The following is a 16,190-nucleotide window of genomic DNA, read 5'->3' as shown; positions in this document are numbered from 1 at the left end:
GAGCTCAGTGCAGCCCAGAAATGGGAGACATTGGCTTTTCAGAAGTAACCACAGCTTCCCCCACCAGACCTGCGGGACCCAGAGGAGCCGAGGCCTCCATAGCAGCTCGCTATGCCAAAGGAGCGCCCTCCCCCAGAGGAGCCACCGCCGTAGGAGCTGCCTCCTCCAAAGCCACCTCCGTAGCAGCTCCTGGAGCTGATGGATCTTCTGCCTCCAAATGAGCCAGATGACCTGCCCCCTCCATAGGAACCCCCTACAGCCCCTCCATAGGAGCTGCTTCCTCCATAGGAGCCACCAGAACTAGAAGAGCCCCCAGATTCACTGGGGCCCTGTGGCCCTGAGAAGCCCCCAATGGGTGATGGGAATGAAGAACCCACGACGCTCTCCTGTGGGCAGGAGTTGAGGATGGGGCCTGGGAAGTTGATGAGCACAGGCGGGGGATAGATGACAGCACGGGAGTCCCCACAGGAGGTGACGCAGGGCTGGCTGCAGACATTGGCATAGGGCTGTGGGCAGGTCACCTCACAGGGTGCGGAGCATCTGCTGCTCATCAGCTGTCCTCCTGAAGACATCTTTTGTGATGCAGATATACCTGCAGCAGGAGGTAGAACAGAAGGACAGAGCTCAGAAGCTGGAGTGAAAAAAGCTTGCGGCACTGAAGTTTTTCATCAGCGTGGAAAAAAGGTGAAAGATGACTTGAGAAAGGTTCAGATTTATCTCCCTTACAAATTTTTCTGCACATGCATGAACATGAACTAGCCAGCTGGTACATCACAATTGAATCCCTGCTGCTCTAGAAATGCTGATTAACATGGAGAGCAGAGCCAAAATCTATGAGTCTTTAGAAGACTTTTTAGATTTTGTTGGTTTACAAAGCATAGCTCTGGAGCGATCAGACAACACTGAATTGATTGGAACATCTGCAAAAATTCAGTCTTACTGTTAAAAATCTGTATCTACAAAGACATGCTTCAAAATGACATTAAAGGTAGAAGGAAACAACATAGCTTAGCAACATCTTTCTCATACAAGAACTTTGTACTCAGAGAAGAGCAGAAAATAGTTTTCTAAAGCTTCCAGTAGAGAATGAAGGACATCCAACTCACCGGATCTGGAGAAGTGTAGATGGAGAGTGGCTGTGGATGAGACTGCAGCACTCAGAGCACTCGTATTTATATCCCTTCTCAGACCACCAGTAGGATGTGAGCTATGCTTTGTGCAAGAGCTTCCTACCTATTGCCAAACTGTGTTTTGCTATATGGATTATTTCGTTAATTGTTCTAATTGTTCTCTTAAGTGATGTGATCACAACTTTATTCTCAACTCCAAGTCACGTTACAAGCATTTTACAAGCATAATGAGTTTTAGCTTATTCTCTGACCATGACAGATTCACATAGCAGTTGATACTGTTCCCAGCCCTCACCGAAATTGAAATGGGAATGGTGCTATAATTCTATGTAAGGACTCTACCCAGCTGATAAACTGCTTTTATGCGTAATATTCCATTTCTCTTCTTCAAAATTGGGGTAGCAACAGTTGGGTGATGAACAGAATGCTGCCACTCACCTGTGGTGGGAAGAAGCAGAAGGCAGTGCCCGGGGTCCTCCATGTAAATTGGTATTTCTCAACTGTAGACGATTGACATTAACTGAGCAGCTAACGAAGAACTGCTGACTAGCAAAAACTGTCACATCATGAGCTGCCCACTGATGCCTGACAGAACTCGTTCGCATTCTGATGCAAGGTTTTAACTGTATAAGCTCTTCGTGCTCTATTTTCTAATGGTGTATGAAAACACAGGAAACCTGTGATGGAAACATTAAGTACAGTGTGACAACTGGAACAGGCTGGAAACCAAACCAATTCGTTTCAGATCATCTGTGGTTGCTCTCTTCCCATAGCTGTGACTGAGAGCCAAAGTCGACAATTACTTCAGATTATTTGGACTCAGCAACAAAGCACTGAAGTTGGATGTTTGATACTGCTGTCATCTGTCCACCTGATGCTTGTTACAACCCACAAAAAGTTTGATCACATCTGATCATCTCCCCCTGGTTATTGGTAAAGGAGATTTTGCATGGAGAGATCTCCTCCTATTTAAGGACTCTTAGCCCTGTCTTTTGGTACACGAGACTTCCAAGCACTATTCCAGAAATACTGCTGGGGTATTTGTGAATAAAATAAAATAAGAGTCTCCTTCCATTCTTGAGACTCTTACAGTTGTTTTATTGTAAACCACCTTTAGGCACACTCCACATGCATCCATTCCATGCCCAAAAAGTCTTTATTTGTTCCCTTAGTGATGCCTCCTGGAGAACGTCAGTCTTGCTAAACCATCACAGCTCTCCTTGAAGGTGACAAAAGAAGGAGAGCAATAAAAGCATTAAATGTTCTCACGCAGTGCTTCCTTGTAGTTAATTGGATGACAGTGTACGTTTGACGAAGGTCCTCTGTAAGCAGTTATTTGGGTGGATGTTAGACAGAACTGACCTGCCCCATCTGAGGAGCTGCAGGGATGAAATTCGCAACTCTCCCAATTATTTGCAATTCTTAATTTCAACAGAACCTTCTGCAGAACAGAAAATGTTTCCCCTCACAAAGGAAAACTCGTGTCTTTGTCGTCCTAAAGACTGATGCCTTTACCTTGGTCAGCAAACAGAGCTCAATTCATTGCCACTGCATTTCAAATGAGGTCAGGAGATGGCACTAGTCATAAAAACGAATAGAAAAAAAACCATTTAGGTATTACAGTAAGACAAAGGGCGTGTTGAGTATATAGAATGATGCGGGGCTGATTTACTAGCCATTATCAGTTATCAAAATAATTATTACAATTAGAAGTAGCTTATACAGCAAAATGCTTTGCTGGCTAACTACTATGCCCCATGTGCAGGAGTGTGTTGCGTATCCTGCTAGCAGTTGGAAGGACTGTATAAAAGCACTGCATTTCTTCCAGGTTCACCAACGACTTCACTTCATCAGGTTTTCTCTGTGAGCCTGGTAAGTATTTCTCCTTAACTTCCTTTACAGTTACTGAGATGTTTCTATTGCTGTTTAACTGGGGAATGAACTCTGTGTCAGTTCTCTGTGATGCTCAGAAATGTTGGTTTTGTTAAATATTAGGATATTTGTAGCCATTCAGCTGTAGCCAACGGTAGATAAGTGGTCTTAAAATGTGAGGCTGTGTTCATCCAAACTACAAAGGGAAGGGATCGGTTAAGTCCTCTTAATTTGATAAGGAGGTTACAACTTGGAACTCGGCAGTTATTAAGAGATGTGTATATATTAATGCAGAAGACATAACCTCAGTTGATTTTTGCTTTGTAACTACACAGTCTGACAAATCTGTTTCCAAAATAACCCATTAACTGACAAAATTGAGGCAGAAATGAGTCTCTAGCAGAACTGATCAGTGGTGGAACACTGATCAGAACAAACACTGGTTCAGAACCAAGGCAGGAGGAAGGTACTTTGGAAAGATTTATTCCTTACTGGCTGCTACACCAGACTGCAAGAGAAGTTGCTTTAGGATCTGTACTGTTTAGACTTAGCCATACTGAGCAATAATATTTCAGTTTGGACAGAAGATAAGAAGAATACAGTAAGAAAATAGTCTCATACTGTAAGAAAATAATTCATTCTATAGGAAGCACACAGTTTGTGTCATCACGAGTCTGGTACGAGAGCACGGAGACTCACATATGTTTTATTTTAACTCCTTACTCACTGCTGCAGGTATATCTGCATCACAAAAGATGTCTTCAGGAGGACAGATGATGAGCAGCAGATGCTCTGCACCCTGTGAGGTGACCTGCCCGCAGCCCTATGCCGATGTCTGCAGCCAGCCCTGCGTCGCCTCCTGTGGGGATTCCCGTGCCCTCGTCTACGCCCCACCTGTGGTCATCACCTTCCCAGGCCCCACCCTCACCTCCTTCCCGCAGGAGACCATTGTGGGCTCTTCATTCCCATCACCCATTGGAGGCTTCTCAGGGTCGCTGGGCCCCAGTGAATCTGGGGGCTCTTTTGGATCTGGTGGCTCCTATGGAGGAAGCAGCTCCTATGGAGGGGCTGTAGGGGGTTCCTATGGAGGGGGCATAGGGGGCTCCTATGGAGGGGGCAGGTCATTTGGATCCGGGGGCTCATTTGGAGGCAGAAGATCCATCAGCTCCAGGAGCTGCTACGGAGGTGGCTTTGGAGGAGGCAGCTCCTACGGAGGTGGCTCCTCTGGGGGAGGGCGCTCCTTTGGCATAGCGAGCTGCTATGGAGGCCTCGGCTCCTCTGGGTCCCGCAGGTCTGGTGGGGGAAGCTGTGGTTACTTCTGAAAAGCCAATGTCTCCCATTCCTGGGCTGCACTGAGCTTGCAGGGAAACGTCCTATGTGCTCTGTGACCACCTTCACTAAATGTGCACTGTACTTCCCTGTCATTAAAACTATTTTGCATTCAAACTCAACTCTCTCTATTTTTTTTTCCTCTTAATCTGTGTTTTCAAGTCACCTTTTGAGCAATTCAGCACATCTGCAAGTGTTCTAAATGAGAATCAAACCCCTTTATTACACCAAAGTGTTATGGTTGATGGGTAAGATTGATAAATCTTACACCAGATCCTTTGGTGTTTGTGGTAAAGTCATGCGGCATAGAATCAAAAAGGTAAATCAACCAGTGCCTTCCTAGAAATACAGCTTAGTGACAGCCATGTTCCTTTTGAGAATAGGAACCTGCAATACCTGTTTAAATCAATTATAATGTAATAATTTGTTGATATGAAAGGCTTTGGTTTTTGATTTTTCTAAAGAATTTCTGGATATTGGGATTTGTGTGCATGTCTGCCCTTGGGCTCTGGCTTAACTAAGTGCTCCATGTGCCGCTTTATTCCTATGTGGATACTTTCCCATAATAAAATGACTCATCCTTATGAATCTGGTCATGCCACTCTGCTCACTATGCTTTTGTGCCAGAAGGAACCTCTGGACTATTTAAACCAGAAAATATTACCCAGTACTTTAAATCTACTCCATAATTTCCCACTTTCGATTTAAAATCTTTTGGGAATCATTCATCCCTGCCAAATTATTTCAATTGCTAATTGTAGTTATAATGATTTATTTGCATGTTCTTCCTTCTCTAATCACAGCCTATTTGGAGAGATGTCCCCTTTGCCCACAGTTATTTGCATCTATTCTTGATCTTATTTCACAGAAACTATCCAGCACCTTTGATTTACTTATTGTAGAGGGGCTCACACAAAGGGATATGAAATTGTACAACATTTCTTCAAGGAGAAAGGAAGTAAAAACCCTTTTATATCCATTGGGATAATAGGAGATTATGTCATTGGCTTACATTTCAACAAAGAAGAGCAAAATCAATTTGAGGGGGAAAGAACTCCCAACTGCAGAAGCAGTGAGGTGCTGACATACAAATGAGACAGTGGTATCCCAGGGCTGGGACACTGTTGAGAGCAGCTCTGTCAAACCTTTTCCAGAGATAATTCAGGGGAGAGTATGGGATGAGAAACCTCAGCAGCTCTCTTTCTGTAGCTGCTTCATACAATTGCACACTTTTTTTTCCAAAACGATCTTTTTTTTTTTTTTTTTTTTTTGAGCCCTTTGGTTTGCACAGCAGATTCTGAAAGATGTTCTCCTCCTCAAGCAATTCACACCCATGTAGTTTGCCTGTTCATAACCACACTTGTTACTTCTCTAGTTTCTGAGTTCTCCAAAAATCCTCTCCCAGTGGTGTCTGCACGACTACCTCCTCATCACTGCCTGTAAAAACGTAAACAGGTATCATCAGGAGCATAAATGCATGTGTGGATGGGAAAGCTGGGCTCAGGTGCTCCCTCTAGAGTTGCTCCCGGAGCTCAGGTAGTCGAAGGAGGCTGCTGCAGACCTGCTCCTGCTGTGGGTTCTGTTTGAAGGGAGGCTGAGGCTGAAACTGAGGCTGAGGCAGGTCCTAGGCTGAGGGCAGGAGGCTGAGAGCAAGATGCTGAGGCTGAGGGCTGGAGGCTGAGGGTAAGAGGCTGTGGGCTGGAGGGGTCCTGAGACAGAGGGCTGGAGGCTGAGGCTGAAGGATGGAGGCTGAGGCTGAAGGGGCCCTGAGGTTGTGGGCAGAAGGCTGAGGGTAAGAGACTGAGGCTGAGGGCTGGAGGGGTCCTGAGGTCATGGGCATTGGTGAAAGCCCCAGGAAGAGGCTGCCAAGTGGGCTGAGCACCAGCAAAGTGCAGGAGGTGGGCTCAAAACTAAGGGAAGGAACTGGGCGGTGCCAGGCTGTGCTTTCTAAAGGTGCCAGAAGCTGAAATGTCAGGCTGTGCCTGGGCAGAAACCATTGAAATCCTCTCTCAGCATCACATCTCATCTCCCCTGAACAGCTCCAGAACAGTTGGTAAAAGCTGCAGCTGCAGCTCTCTCTGGGTAAGAATAATTCTGATTGTCACCATGCTCTTGGGTTCATCCAAGCAAAGGGTATTTGTGTACACTGAATAGTTTCTGGGTTCCTAACCTTCCCCCTTTTCCCCCCTCCCAGTACCCATATGTACGCATTTTCTTTTATTAGTGATGTTGCAACTTCTGTGCTATCAATTATCTCATGGAAGCAAAGGGATTTCAGAGGATCCTGTAGGCAAGAGCACTTATTGGAAATGTTCTGAGGAAATGCTTTCAGACAGTTTTGCAAACACCCACTAATGTTTTATACATGCAAAGTATTGTGGTGTTAGGAGGTTAATAACAGGCTGCCAGTATAAAACTCCACAGTATTGAATCATAGCGTCACTTTAAAATATATATGCCAGGGCCACCCATGTGATTCTCTGATTCAAGCAATGATAAGCACCTTGGGAATTTGGATCTCTTTGTTTTGTTTTGCTTTTTGATTAAAAGCCAGCTCTGCATTTGTTAGCCTAATCATACTATTTAAAATATGTTGGCCAAATATTCACCTTTCCAAAACAGGGCATATTTACAAAATTAAATATTATTATGCCATCTGAGGGGGCTGGATCTGTGCCTCAGACACAGGGAGATGCTGTTCATCACAGCAGGTCAAACTGGGCACAGACTGGTAACTCTGAATCACCAAAGCCTTCCTGAGCAATCTTAAATAAAGCAGTGGTGCTCTTTTCCCTGGCCACCCTGCATGGTAAATGGGGATGTTCCAGCCTTGCTTGCTTTGCCAGAGCTCTGCTCCCTTATTCAGGTCAGGCACACTCAGGTCTCCATATTTAGGGATTTTTCTGACCATAACCACTGGAGAGGTGACTGGAGAGACAGTGATTTAATCGAAACCAGACTGAGCAGTTCCTAGATCCTGCTGTCACCAAAGAGAGCTTTCTCCCTTCATGTTTCTTCCTGCGTTTGGCTGAGGCTGCTGCCACACCAAGCCCTTGCATAGTAATGCATCCCTGCTTGGAAGAGACTCAGACATGAAGTGAGGAGCGACTACAAGCAAAGCTCAGCCCCAGGAGTGTCTCTCCAAGGCAATCCTGGACACTACACTCATACAGTGACTACAGTTTCTGTAAACATGCCCTAACTAGCTTCAAACTAGCAAGCACACTTACTGCTAATATTAGGTTAGGCACTTATGCATTCTTGGAGGTCAAGATGCTTAGGGAAGGAAAACAAACCCCTGTTTTCTAAAGGAATGGAGTCCCACAAAGGCTCTGAGTTGCTGCAGCATGGCTGGGGTTGTGTGCAAGCCAGGGCTTACTGCTATAGGCTGCCTTCATGCTCTCAGGGCTTCAAGAAGGGGTTTGATGCTTAAAATCCTGAAATGAAAGGAATCTGGGGATGGGACTGTTGAAGTCACATGCTGGTTAGAATAGGGTAATCAACACAAACAGCAAGCAAAACAATTACTGTAATTACACGTCAAATTTTGTTTGGGGAGTAATGGAACCTAATGCACAAATATGACGTTATTTTCTTGCATCAGCCTGGTGGTCCAGGACGGTATATAAAACCACCCATGATTCAGACACCTTCCAGCAGGTTCTCGTGACTTCTCCTCGGTGAACAGAGTAAGTTGGATTCTGATATGATTTCTTCTTTCTAAAAAGAAAACAAAAGCAAAAACAAACAAAAAAACCCAAAAGATCAGCATTTATTGAAATATCTGGGTGAATTCTGGGGTTGAATTTTGGATTAATATTGTGCAATTTTGTATGATCGTCAGGAATTTATTTTCATAAGAAATTCATTTGCTTATTATTCATTTGAAGGCGGCAATGGACTGAGGCTTTAAACTACATTTGAAATCTGGATAAAATTAAAGACGTCTACTTTTGTCATGTAGAGATTTAATGTATAAGGCCTTTGGGGAGCCATAGTTTATTTTAGCAAGCAGTACACATCTGGCAGCATTTTTCAGACCTCATGGCTACTGATTGTTATCTTACCTTGGGCAGAGACAAGATGGGTGAATATTGAGATAGGCAATACAAACAGTGAGATGGTGAGATGGCTGCAGTCACCCCTTGGAGCAGAGGCAGCCCTCAGGACACCGCATGTCTGTGGATGTGGCCCTGCAGAGCTCCTGGTCTGAATTTGGGAATGCTGCACCTGAGACCCTCTTTGGGCACTTGTCCTGAATAGCCCAGGACAATATTTTGGCATTGCTAAATGCAGCTCTGCAGAAGAAATGGGGAAAAAAGTGAATGTCTACTTAAGGTGTACATTTCTCCGGGAGTTGCTTTGGGTGTTTTTCTACTGTTTATGCAAGAAAATGCTCTTATGCAAAGCATTCAACAGGCTGTGAAAGCATATATTAACCTATATATGTTTCGTACTGCATGTATGGATTTTTAGGCATTCATTTCCCATGGTTTTGATTCTGCTGAGGGAGCTGCAGGTCAGTTGAAGAGCACTGGATTGATAAAATGAAGCAGCTTGAAAGGGTGGGAGCCTGAAGATACCTGGATTAGGGCTTAAGGGCCAGGAGAAGCTTAGGTGAATAATGTCTATTTTGGCATTGTGTCTAAAACAAAAAACAAACAAACAAAATCCAAGAAAAATAGCTTGAGTCAAATTGAACCCCACCTAGGCTTTTCTAATATACTGCTGAGCTAGAGAAAAGAAAAGAAAAGGCAGTCATTTTGGCTAAAAAAAGAGTACTCTGTTCAATCTCGAACAACACTGCCTACCTCCTTTATTTGGCCCTTTGATTAGGCATTTGCATAAGCTTGAAATGACAGCTCAGAAGATAGCTTTATGTTTTCCACATTATTTCTCCACTCTTTGATTTAGTTTAAAAGCAAAAGAATCCACGGTGTCCCTTCAGGGTTAACGCTTGCTTGGCTTCAGCATTGACCTTGCCCTGTTGGCTCTTTGAGGTGATATTTGCTCCTTTCTTGCAGGTCTACAGCACAGCTAAACGATGTCTTGTGAGAAAACCCTGTGCACAGAGCCATGTGCTGCTGTAGGCAATGTGAAAGGCCCCGAGCCCTGCGCTGCTGCCTGCAGTGAGCCCTGCGTCATCTCCTGCCCTGACTCCCGTGTCATCATCTTCCCACCACCTGTGGTCGTCACCATCCCAGGGCCCATCCTCACCACCTACCCACAAGAGACCATCGTGGGCTCCACGGAGTCAGCCGAGCTGGCCAGCGCCCTGGAGTCAGGTGTAGCCATCGGCTCAGCGCAGAAGGGGGCTGAGTGCGCACTGCCCTGCGCTGAGCCCTGTGTCACAAAGCTTGTGACAAAGTGTGAGGCCCCGTGCGTGGCACCATGTCCACCCCCCTGTCCACCTCCGTGTCCACCTCCGTGTCCACCTCCGTGTCCACCTCCGTGCGTGCCCCAGTGCGTGCCCCAGTGCGTGCCCCAGTGTGAGCCTCAGTGCGTGCCTCAGTGTGTGCCAGAGCGCTCCTACACTTATTCCACCCAGTGGAAGCATCCATGCCAGAGAGCCTTCTGCAAGAAGCTCTAATCAGCTTACCCCAGAAAACAATCACAGGAAAACAGCAAGCAAAGGAGTGAACGGATACGGATCGTCATTTACAGGCATGGCTTTCAAGGTTCTTCCTACTACAGGGGGAAGCACCCCAAAATCAGGACCTTGCTTCTAATTCCCGTATAGTGCTTTAGCTTAGATTAATGCTTTCTTTATTCTTGTGGCTTTGCATCTTAAATCTGTGCCTTTAACTTCCTCTACACAGTTTGACTTTGTGATTTAAACAAACAAAAAAGCACACCTAGGGATTTGAATGTCACACTCAGCAAAAATGAGGAAAAAGAACATCTTGATGAAATGCACCACACTGGAATGGGTAACTGGTTCTAGCTTTCCTTGTTTCTAGAAATATATGCTTTTCTAGACTTCATTATTCTTTCTGCAAATGTTTACTCCACTCTGCATTCACATTAAAAGGCTGCTGCATCAAACCATTGGCCTTCTGAATCTCCTTTTTCCTCTGCTACTCATTTGCAATGCTCTCCTGGAGATACTCTGTTATATAGAGGAACAGAAGCTGTCCTTGACCCTTTTCCCAGACCAGCCACAACTTGATGCCCAGGGAAAATTAAGGTTTGGTTCTGCTGTGAAAAAATGGGATATCTTCTGTTCAGTCTAGGCTGCAGCCTGGAAATCAGCGAGAGCAAGTTTTAGTCATGGGGAAACATGGATCTGTGTTTTCAAAAGTATTTGCCTTGAGATTATAGCAAAATGTGTATTTTTTAAAATGTTATGTTCTAACGTGTATCCAGTCCTACGTGGAAGTCTTCTGACAGGTTGCAGTTCTTCATATTTCTGCATTAAAATCTTCCCAACCTGCTTTTTTTTTTGGTGGGGGGGGGGGGGGGGGAAGCACCTTCACTCATGAATATTAGCAGTCACCTGGAGACTTGAAGCACCAGTTCCTTGCTTCTGTGTCTGCCCAGCTGGTGCCAGCAGTGAGTCCCTCCAGGCAGACGCTACTTGGGAAGCCAGCTGTATCCTGCTCATGCCAAGCAACTTCACATGCTGTTTTTATTCTAAAGATTATTTTGATTTCCTTCTTCTCTAATGGCTAAATACGTGTGCTGGCTTATTTAAAGTCTCTTTGTGCCTAGGAAATACTATGTCATTCTAGCAATTATATCCACTCAGAAACATCCCAAGATTTCCGCAGAACAAAGGGCCGCCCGGGTGCCTCACTGGCACCTTCCAAGGCATGACACATGTAACATGGTATGTTAATACAATGTTAATAGTATACTACTTGGGTTACATTCCCCAAGACTCTGTAATAACTCTGAACTGGAAAGAAAAAAAAAAGGTCATGATTTCACATACATTTACCTCCGTGTTTACTCAGGATATTTTATTTCAGTAAATGGACAATTTCCAAGATCAAGTTGCTTTTCTTTTGTTTTATGATGATAGCTTTTAACAATCAAGACCGACGGCTGCTTCCAATCATATTGATTTCAAAAGAGAGGCACGCTGGGACCCCTTAGCTGAGCAATTCCAGGTATACAAGATCACCTTCCAGGTGCCTACATTTTAAAAGAAGCTACTTTTTAATAATAAAGCAGTTGACATGACAAAACACCAAAAGTATTAAAGCAGAGGTTCTGGGCACCAGCAGGAGCATCTTCCTTTTCACTGCCCTTCCCTGCCAGGTGGGGCCGTGCTTGGACCAGGATATTCCACCATAGGGGAAGTGCTCGGACAGTGGGGCTGCTTGGAAATGCAAGCCGCAGCAGAAGTGCAGGCTGTCTGCACGCTGAAGCTGCTGCCCTCCAGTGGCGCCAGCCTGCTCCTGTTGGGCCTATGAGAATTATCAGAATGTGCTGCAGGCAAGCTAAGGTGCAAATTTAAGTGCAACTGTCTGAAAGCCAAGGGGCATGCTCCAGTGCACAGCTCAGGCCAGGGTCATAGAAGCAGCCTGGCTCCATGTCCGGGGTCATTGGTGCCAACGGCACCAGGAGAGCTGCTGCTACACCACAGCCTCTGCAGAGCTTCATGGTTGCCTCTTTGTAAAAATAAACCTGATGAAAGCCTGCGCCAGCCCCTTGCTTTGACCTCTTATTCTGTTTACCCTGTGAGAGAACTCCAAGTGCCACTTTCCCTGCTGCTTTGCTTTTCACCGTTTTATGCTGTTGCTGATGTTTTGTTGAATGTGGGTTATTACGATGTCACTTTTCACAGAAAATTGTATTTGCAGCCTTAAGGCTAAATGACACTTCCACGGAGAAGCTTGGATCAGACTCAGCTGTTGCTATCTTTTGACACATCTAACAGAAATGATAGTATTTCCCAAACAGGACAGCTGAGTTCTGGTGTTTGGTTGCAGATATAAATGAAGCAGAAGAGTGATTTGGCCATGCTAGCAGAGAAAAGCCGCTAGACTAGGAAGGAAAGAAACATGTTTGGGAAGACTTTTTGGTTCACGTTTACAAGTGAGGAAGAACTGCTCAGAATGTGGTAAACTTTCAGAACAGCTTATTAAATAAAATCCCTGGAAAGTTTGGGTCCCCTGGATTTGTGTGTGGCACAAAACCCCATGGGGAGAGTTCAGAAGCCTTCATCTTCATATTGCTAATCTTAAGAGTTACTTACCCCTACATAGTGCACTTCGCTACCTGTGTTTATGGTCATTCTTTAGAACTGCTTTGATAAAACACAATACCAAAGGTAATATGAGATTGACAAGTGTCAGCAATTATTGCATTATGAGCAAGCAGCATTTTCAGAACAGTAAGGAATGTTTCATCACACATTGTGCTCACAATGCCATATCCTTCATCAAGATTTAATCTTCGCACATGAGTCAGCCCTGCAAGTCTTCAAGGCAATATTTCGTTTCCAAAACTTGAGTCAGTAAAACATGCAAATGAACTAAAAGATCTTAGTTTGCAAAGGTAGTATGTAGAAGGTAGATGCTTCCAAGCAAGTTCCTATTCCCTTCCTGTAGCACTTCCATGGCAGCCTACAAAAATAAATCACCAGATTCTAAGTGGCATAAGGAATAGATTTATGCCAAATGAGAAAGAGCAAGAGAGACCTGCTTTCACAATATTTCAAATATGCATATATGGAGCTCAGTACCATCCAAAGTAACAGCCGACCACATATCATATATATTCAGACCAAAGCTTATTTGTGTTCAGAGAAGAAGGCACGGGGTATTTAATGCAGAAAACCCAGACTGTTGTCTTAGTTCTTAGTGATGATGGCTACAATTTATTGGAATAGCTCAGGACACAGCTCTGTGCCCCGGGTTTATTCATCACTCCTCACCATATCTGTGTTTCTGTGCTTAATCTACTCATGTGTTTTTTTTTCTCTGTTGACGAGCTTGCTGCCAATGTTTCGAAATGATCTCTAGATTATGTTGAATCACTGTGGAGATCCCTGGAACAACAGCCTGGGAAAGTCTTGGGCTTGTGCAGAACAGGTGCTTCAGGAGACATTGAATTCAGCTCTCTGACCTCAGTGCCATGCAGGGTTATTAGCATCCCAGTAATTGCTGGAGTGAGATTCCCCAATGTTGAGTAATTGTTCCTGTCTAAAGCATAACACTGTATTATTTCAGTACGTTGGGTAAATTAAAGCTTTTTTACTTTACTTTGTTTTTTCTTTGTTTTTTTCTTTGTTTTTTCTTTTTCTTTTTTCTTTTTCTTTTTAAATACACAGCCTTCACTCCTGCACACAGTCAAGAGTATCTCTATGGCAGGGAGCCCACGCTTGTGTGGTGACACTCAATTGCACACAGCTGCTGCCTGGAGGGTGCTCTGATGTTGCATATCCCTTACTATAGCATTTAGAGGAGGGTTGTGCAAAAATGTTCACTACTTTGATGGCATAGTGTTACTGATGCTGTACTGCGTAGCCTATTTTGCTTCCTGGGAATAGGGTGAGGAATGGGAAGGACCTGTGAGGTGGTCACAGGCAAAGGATTCCAACAATGACAGATTGGGATTCATCCTGGTGGTGACTCTAATTGTGTCTAATTGATGGGTGTTTGAAGATAGTACTCCAAAACATGTGTTGGTATACAGTTCAACACTTCTGGCTCTTAGGATTTCTTTAGAAGCTTTTGATTCTGAACAAACTTACAACATCTAACCTGAACTGCGGACATCCCAAGGCACTTCCAGTCACTGTGCTCCACTGCCCACTCCATCTTTCCCAACGCATGCCGCGCTCAGGGAGGAGGAGCTGGCTTGGTCTGACTTGACAAGACAACACATATTCCCCATTAAAATAACAGCCTCAGTTTTTCCTGGCCAACAAACCATCATGAAAGTTACAAGAGCTCCGAACTCAACCAGAAAACTCACCACTGAAGTTGTGTTTTATGCTATAAATTGTTCATTTGTTTTTGCTGCTGACTGACAAATGCTAGAGCCTGGTGTTGACTGGCACGAACAGGACTGCTGAGTGACAATGTCAGTAAAGCCAATGGTGTTAAGGTCAGATTTAAAGCAATTAGCATGAGCATTGTTACTTAAAGTCATTACTATTCTAACACTTATTAGCACCTACTGGTAAATCTAACTAACGTTATACCTCCATCTCTCTAAATTTGTCCACTGCTATTTTTGCTAATAATTTAGGCTTATACGGCAAATTCTTCAAGTTTCATGGCTTGACTTTGTGTAGTATCTGTCCCTTGAGGGTTTCCACTATAGCTGGAGCATCAAACAATTGGTGAAATTTAAAAACTACACAAATCTACATGTCCTAATGTTCCAATCTGGAATTTTCTACTGATTCCCAAAAAAGGGTGTCAGCTATGTCAAAAAAACAGACTAGCATCTTCCCCCAGGAATTCAGTCATGCTTGTGCATTATTTTTACTGGTTTATCATTATGGCTCCATGCTGCAGGTAGTTGTTGTAGTGCTGATGGTAACATTCCTGGCATGGTGCATGGTGGCTCCCCATCCTCATCTGCTTTGAGTTTGGCTGAAGGTAGCACCCCTTTGAGATACCAAAGGACAGGGATGAAAGGTGATAGCAAAATCCCTGTCTGCAAAAATGACAGACACTCATAGAGGCTTTGCTTGCAATAACTGTGATTATCAAGGACTTGGGAGAGGTATTCCATTGGACAAAATTCTGTGTTATAAAGCTATAATTGGACCTATGGACAAGGCTGAATGGCAAAATGCAGCCTTCTGAGTAGGCATCTTGCCATTCAGTTCAGCAAGATAAAAGGGAGGGTACCTCCCATGTAGGCTGAGCAGCATAAATATGCCTTTCTTCAATCCATTCCTCTCTTGTGCTTGTTTACACCCTCGACAATTTAAGCCTTGTTCTTTATAGCATAGATTACAGTTGAACTATGTGGGATGGTTATGAGGAAGCTCTAGGCAATGTTTATCTGGGTTGTTCTAATTTTTCCACAGAATAAAGGACTTCAAAGTACCTCTGCATGATTAACATGGCGTAGATACACTACTCTGTTATGATAAAATTAATGGCATGTTACTGCAGTTTTAAGTGTTGGTAATGAGTAATAGTTTCACTTTAAAACAAGATCTTATCTCCCTAAGCAGACCCTTCATATCTCTGCAGGTCCAAGTTATTTTCTTTGCCACGAAAGACAGATTTTGGCCATGTTATGCTGAAGTTGAGTAGATAGATTTTGGAGACTTCTGTTCTTTACACGATGCAAATTGACAGGGAAAAAAAAAAGGGGAGGATTACCTTTCACAATATGTGGACTTGTATTGTTTAAAAAAAGATAGAAAGCTGTCCTTGCAGTTCTCCTAATTAAAATATATAATACAAATAATAAAATCCCTACGTCTTCAGTGGTAGCTTTACTATTTCCCTGTGTAAAGAAGTTATAACTCCCCATGGAGGGTGGAGAAGCAATAGATATATTCAGTGTCTAGCTCTGCTTCCAGCTGGAGGATTTGGGTTTCAAGCCAAGCTTTTCAAAATCTAACGAGAAACTGTGCACACTTACTTTGTAAAGAAACTTTTCAGCTATAACTAGCGACCATAAAGAAACCTCAGCCATTTCTCAGTTGGGTGTCGCACTACTTGGGGTTCAGAACTGCTTAACAATTAACCAAAATAATTACAGCAGTTGAAGGAACGATCCTCACAACAACATCTGATTTGCAAGTAAATAAGATAATCACCGACAAATAGGTCTCCTAGCCGGCAAGCAGCTGGAGGAAGTATAAAAGCATTTGCAGCTGAAAGCTGTTTGCTTATTTCTTCCAGCTTTCTTTCTTCAGCGCATCAAGTAGGCCTGTGT

General features: G+C 43.9%; 1 long non-coding RNA gene across 1 annotated transcript; it reads left to right on the top strand.

The window, feature by feature from the left end:
- Positions 1 to 6,306: 6,306 nt before the first annotated feature.
- Positions 6,307 to 9,466, top strand: LOC122192213. Its single transcript, XR_006182567.1, has 3 exons — positions 6,307 to 6,413; positions 7,936 to 8,020; positions 9,356 to 9,466. It is a non-coding gene; the product is annotated as an uncharacterized LOC122192213 (long non-coding RNA).
- Positions 9,467 to 16,190: the final 6,724 nt, after the last annotated feature.

Source organism: Lagopus leucura, unplaced genomic scaffold (assembly GCF_019238085.1).
Source record: "Lagopus leucura isolate 7727_CA_CO unplaced genomic scaffold, USGS_WTPT01 236-0_obj-0_obj, whole genome shotgun sequence".
In the NCBI taxonomy this organism is placed as follows: Eukaryota; Metazoa; Chordata; class Aves; order Galliformes; family Phasianidae; genus Lagopus; species Lagopus leucura.
The sequence above is the reverse complement of the archived record's forward strand: the minus strand, read 5'-3'. Positions and strand labels throughout refer to the sequence as shown.